This window comes from Solanum stenotomum, chromosome 3, assembly GCF_019186545.1.
Source record: "Solanum stenotomum isolate F172 chromosome 3, ASM1918654v1, whole genome shotgun sequence".
In the NCBI taxonomy this organism is placed as follows: domain Eukaryota; kingdom Viridiplantae; phylum Streptophyta; class Magnoliopsida; order Solanales; family Solanaceae; genus Solanum; species Solanum stenotomum.
In genome coordinates this window covers 35,415,143-35,422,164 of record NC_064284.1, presented here as the reverse complement: position 1 = coordinate 35,422,164, position 7,022 = coordinate 35,415,143, and positions in this window count along the sequence as shown.

Sequence of the window (7,022 nt, the reverse complement as noted above, 5' to 3'; positions counted from 1 at the left end):
AATAAGATGCCAAGAAACTAGTTTAACGCCAAAAAAATTCGAAACTCAAACGGAGCGTCTAAAAATTCAACCAAGACTCATTCTAAACTTAGAATCGCCTCCCGAAACCAACGGTACTCTCGGAATTTCAATCTGAGCCTCGGAACCTCATATGTTGACCAAAGTGAACTCTTTATCAAAATTTCACAACTTTAGCAGTTTAGGACCTCAATTCTTCGTTTCAACTCCAAATTCGACTCCGTAACTTCACACAGACCCGTTTCGACATTCTAAAACTGTCGGAATCGACGGAAATCCGATCCGAGTCCCGAAACTCCAAATGACTCGAAAAAGCACTTTTTAACCAACTTTAACTCATAAAAACTCAACTTCTCAAAAACTCAACTTTTTACCAACTTTTCCTCAAACCAACTTTACAACCACAAAACATGGGACTCGGGGCAACTACCGAAAGGGCAAAATAGTCATTTCCATGAAAAATTACCAAAATGACCTTTCGGGTCATTACATCGATCAATAACTTTTTTGAAGAATCCAAACTACATTTAATAAGTACTCTTTCATTTTCAATTTATTTGTTGTACTTTTATTTTTATTCAGTTTTATATAGAATGTTCTTTTATCCTTGGGGGTGAGGACGCATCTTTAAGACTACAAAGTTAAAAGACATTATTATATATTCTACATATGATCCTTAAGTTAAAAGTCTTCTTTATTTTTAAAATTTTCATATAAAATTAAAATTAGACCAATCTATATCTATCTTTTTTTTTAATCTATACTACCTTAAAAGAATGAATTAATAACTTAAACGTTAAATTATTATAATACCCCCAACTTAAAACACCAAATGAAGTATATCTTCTATATTTTATATTGTATTATATTTATTTATGTGTATTACATTATATTAAAGGCATACAATTTTTCACATTGAAGGGTTGTGACATTTCGAAGAGTTATAACTTTTCTGATGAGTTGTGACATTTTTGAAGGGTTGTGACTTTTCTATAGGGTTGCGACTTTTCCGAAGAGTTGTGACATTTTCGAAGGATTGCGACTTTTACAGAGAGTTATGACTTTTTCGATGAGTTCTGACCTTTCTGAAGGGTTGTGACTTCTTTTTTATAAGGCACCACAAGCAATTTTTCATACACTACCCTTTGTTGGCTGTAAAAAGAGGGCCTTCATCAAATTTTTAAACTACATTTAAAAAAATTATTATTATTATTATTCTTAAAACACACAACTTAGTATATCTTCTATATTTTTATGATAAGAAACAATATGCACATACTAATACTACACATTTTAAACTATAAATGGAGGGATTTTCTCACATTTTTAAACCACAGTTTTTTATGTTTTCTATTCTTCTCTTCTTAAAACCTCATGTTTGATTTACAAATGTTGACAATCTCAAAGTTCAGTGAAATTAAAACACTCCATAACATGAATGTTAAATTAATCTAATACTCCAACTAAAACATCCAATTTAGTATATCTTCTATATTTGATATCAATATTATATTATATTAAAAGTAAGAACATCTACAAAACAATAATAAAAAAGTAATGCACTATGGGGAAGGGAGTAGAAAGTTTATTTAAGAGGTGTAACTAAGAGATTTAAAGAATGACTAATTTTTTATTTAGCAATATTCATATTATTTTTAAAAATAGTGTGGTACATGGTTGATTTTCATGTGCAACGCACGTGCGTCAAAACTAGTTCTTTATAAAAGCCCAAACCACACCATCAGAAATTTTATCATTTTATTCTTTTTTATTCTTTTCATTTTGACTCCATAAGAACCTACTACTATTTATTTCTTGTTTGGCGTATCTTCTCAGGCAAAAGTAATACTATTCCTTTTTTTCTTTTGGATAAGTTTAGACTTTGCTTGCGGACGGTTTATTATTTAAGGGTTGAATTTATGGAATAAATGTGTAATTTTAATATTTTCTTTATTCTACTTATGTGACATTTTATTTTTAAGTTGATTTATATGTCTNGAAATTGGGGATGATACTTTTCTATCCCTTTTTTAGGGGTTTTTCCAGTCTTTGCTTTTGAAGAAGGCACACCCTTCTTCACCTTCTCGATACTCATATTGGCCATGGCTAGGGGATCATGCAATTTTTTCGATCTATTCTCAGCCCAACCTAAATCTTTATTGTCATAAACATGATTCGTGTTGGATGACATTATCTGGGTAATACCTAAACTGAATGAAGAAGGATCCTCCATAAATATATCAGAATTTTGAATTTTAAAAAAAACTAACAACTATGAGCGAAAGTAATGAAATTGAAACAATACCTAGAAGGAATGATAAATCCTTTGACTGGAGAGAGAAATATCTTGAAATTCAAATTCAAAATTAGAATGATAAGATCATGGGAGAGAATATGGCGTGATTTCAGGAGATAGAAATTGGAGAGAGAAATGTGGGTTAGGAGATATGGAGTTATGTATCCGGGAGTTTGATTTAAGGAGTAAATAAGGGGATTTTAGTANGATAAAATAAATGTATATTTAATATATACGCACTGTATAGTGCATGTACACACAATTTTCTTACACATATTTAGTTATTACAAAGTAATTATAAAATGCATAAATAAAAGAGTATCGAAAAATTGATAAACGTGATAAAAATATATCTACTCCGATAATGATTATTATTTTTCTCATCTCTCATCTTTTTTGAAAAATATTCCAAGGATAATGCAAAAATGTATCTAAAGATGGATGGGAATCGAAGCAGGCGTCTGATTATCTAGAGAAGATGGATATTTTTTCATTTAAGTGAAAGAGAAAGACACCATGAAAAAGAAATGATGAGGAGAAAGAAGGCAAAATTGTTGGTGTTCNCTTTCCATGGAGATACGAGTTAATTTAGACGTTTTGAAAAGTCGGGGTGTTACAATAATGACTTCCAAATTTATGTCACAAAAAATAACAATGCTTTCTTGTTTCATAAAAAGAAAATTATGCAATTAATTAAAAAAAATGCATTCTTATTTACTTGGACAATATTTTATAACCAAAAATGCCCCTAAAGAAAATGAAAATCATTTCTTGTCTTTATATATAGTTTTTTTATTGATGTTATTTGTGCTTCTCTTACATGTATTAATTAATTTAGAGAAAATGGTCTAAAACCCCCCCAACCTATACTCGAAATCCCAACTACACACTCCAAACTTCAAGGGTGTCCTATTACCCCCCTGAACTTTATATTTCTCCATTTTCTACACACTTAAACGTTGATCTGTCATAGGAGGTGTTCTCACCTCCTCTAGGCGCGTTAGAAGGTGAATTTTGAAGAAAATTTCTGAGAAAATAGTCATCTTCCCCACCCTTAAAATAAACCATTGTTTCTTCTCCATAGCAACAAAGACCAAATTCTCATAAAAAAATTAAATTGGGTTTACATCAAATTCAATTGAACTCCCTAATGAGAATGTTTTTTTCCTTTTTATTGTAGATCATTTAATTATCAATCTCAAATTTCAATTAATCAATGAAAGGATTCAATCTCAATTGACCTCCATTAATGGCATTGCTAGTGCTTTCGTTTAAGAAATTACCTTAGAGATTTTAAGAAATTGGGAGAGTATAGGAAAAAGTGGAAAGGAATTATAAAAATTTTTAAAAATATAATAAATTAATTGAATTTTCACCTGTAAACGCGTGAAGTTCACAGGCCAACACAAATCTGGTTATGGCTTTTTAGGGGTGTAATTATTACAGTTTTAAACAATTCAGGTGGGTGATAGGACTCCAGTAAAGTTGGAGTGTGTAGTTGGGATTTCGGGTATAGGTTGAAGGGGTTTTAGACCATTTTCTCATTAATTTATCTATATCTATATTTAATTAGTTAATGAGCTCTTGAATTCTATAGTTTATTTGTATTAGCTAAGAGATTGGCAAATGAAGAAATAAGTTACAAGTTATATAAAAGATGAAATGTGAAAGTAATTTTGAAAAAATTTAGCCCAGCATGTCAGGCCATTTGAGAAGAAAGGGGTTATAATGGATTAAATGTAGTATTGAAAGTTAAAAGGTTTAATGGGTTTAAATAAGGCTGCTTGTAGCGATTGCGATTGCTTATTTGATTGGGATTACCAACCTGACCAAAGAATAAGATAAAAAGAAAAGTCTCTTTATTTTTGGAAGAGCAGAGAAAGAAAAAATAATAAGATTATTTTTGGATATGGAAAGCAATGCATTTCTACTCACCCCGCCTTTTGAATCAAACAAAGTAAGTAGTAGGGGGCGCTCAACTACTTGACTGTAAAGAGAGGGGCTCCATAGCAACTTTCATTCTAAAGGAAAGCGTCATAATTGTTTGAGTAAATAATGAGAGTTAATACTTAATAATGATAGCAAATGTCTCATCATAAATCATATATATATATATATATATATGTCACGCCCCGAGCTGCCCTCGAGACGCAGACACGGGACCTAGGACCACAAGTGATCCCAAGCTAACCCTGCTGGCATGATCATGAGCATACTAAATATAATCTGAATAATAGAAACTGTGCGGAAGCTAAATCATAAATAAGATGAAAAGATGGGGAATACCCATATACTACAACTGATGAGTTTAATACAAACAAGATATTCACTCAATACTAAGCTGAATCTAACTATGTCTGAAATAAGCCTCTAAACTGACTAGAAATGTTGGGACATGCCCCAACTAGGTCTAGCAAAACTGAAACTAAAGACTAAAAGCGATAAAGATAAACATGTCACTAGTCCTCGAAGAATGAGGACTAACCACTGATGCTTCTGAACTAAAGATCGAAAATCGATCTAAGTGTGATCTGGATGCTGAGAACCTGAACCTACATCACGAGAAGATGTAGCGCACGTATGCGTCAGTACTTGAAAGGTACTGAGCATGCATGATAGAGTAAAGCTGAAATAACATATGACTGAACAAAGCAATGAAGCAATTAAATAATCTGAACATGATATAGATACTGAAAATACTGAATACTGAGCTAACTGATGCAATGACCAATTTTATAACATGCTGAGACTGAATACTGACTGTATTGAAATATGGTCAATGCAATAGAGTATGACTGAATTGTGGGAGATACTAATAACTGACATAAAACCACATGAGCTAAATGTGGAGTCCGATGTATACGCCACATCGAGAGGACCCAATATACCCGGCCAAAGGTATAGAGGCATGACTGGCGTGATCACTAAACTGATGTTGCCCACAGATGGGACTTACACCTACGTGGCTCGTAGTTCTGGGACTATATGGGTACGCTGAAACCCTAGTCCAACTCGGTATTATGTTACTCCCAATAGATTAAGTGGTTAACACATTATGACAGAGTTTCTGTAAATATTGGATAGCTCGAAACTGAACATGCAAACTGAGAATGCAACAATTAATCTGATAATGATGCATTCATAAACTAAGGCATGTATAACTGAATATATTATGACTGAAATACTGAATAACTCAAAATACTGACATGTAGATACTCATACTTGAAAACCCATTTTTTGAAAACAATTCAACATCATATTATACTATGATCATTGATGACTTGGGAAGTCATACTGCATAAACATTGATGGTATATCTAGATACCATACTATTCATACATTGATGACCTACTCAATTGTCATACTAATCATGTTTTAGAAGCTCTTTCTCAAAACTCATCTTAGCTTTCTCAAAAACTCAGTTTAAAACTCAAGTGTTGTCTTAAAGAAAAGCTTCTCAAGATTTATAACTCAAAATAGGGTTTATGCTGAAATATACTGATAATGTGGCATAAAACTGGAGCATGTATATCTGAATAACTGAAATATCTGACCTAGCATGTGTAATTCAAGAACTAATGAAATACATAGCTAGGGTTTTGAAGTTTATGTAAGAAACTGAGCAATAACATGATAATCTGATTTGGAACATTTAAATAACTAATTCATGATGATCTGTTGTAATTCTAGAAACCCTAGGTCTGTTTATAATCATGGAATCAAGAATCTGACTGAATTCTAGGGACCTAATGGGTGAAAGGAACCCACTAGTGAAATCCCACATACTTGGTGACGAATTCCAGGGAGAAATCTTTTGATTTCGGGGCTGGAACTGATGGAACCTTGTTGCGTTCTTGAACTAGGGGTCTTGACCTTTTTCTCCTCTCTTGCTTCTAATTTTCTAAGTTTTTATTAATGATTTTGACTAAGGTAAGTTCTAATTATGTTTCTAGGTTTAAACTGACTAAAACATCATGATTTAGGGTCAAAACGACGTATCTTAGGGGTTAAACGAAATAGAAAAAGACCAAAAGACCCCTGACTTAATTGCTGTCGGAGTGACTGACGGATTGGACCTACGGTCCGTCGCTCACTTTACGGTCCGTCGATTGGGTCCATAGGTCGAGTCTGCCCGACAGGGCTTCACTAAAACGAGCATAACTTTTTACTCAGAGGTCGAAATTTAGCATACTCATTGGCATTGGAAAGATATTTCAATTATATATCATATCATAGGTCATGGGACACCTAGTTCATTTTGTGCTAAGAGTTATGACCATCTGAAATTGACCCATCAATAATTTTCATCTAACTAGCTGCTAACCCTCATCTACGGTCAGACCTACGGATCATGGATCAAATGACGGTCCGTGCTGGTCGACCGTAGTTTGTGTCAAAGGCGGGGTAAGGGAGGTCTCGATCCACGGACACAGACCACAGACCGTGGTCTGATCTACGGACCGTGGGTCTGTCCGTGAGTCGGGACTTAGCTAATTTTTCTGAGCTGGTTTGGGGAGGAGTTGTAGTGGTGAATCACGGACCACCAGCACGGGTCGTGGTCTGACCTATGGTCCGTGGATGGTGACCGTAAGTTGCACCTGGAACTTCTCAAAATCTACATTTTTGGTCTGTTTCAGATACGGGATGTTACATTATCTCCCCCTTGGGATCATTCGTCCTCGAATGAAGACTAAACTAGAAATGGAGG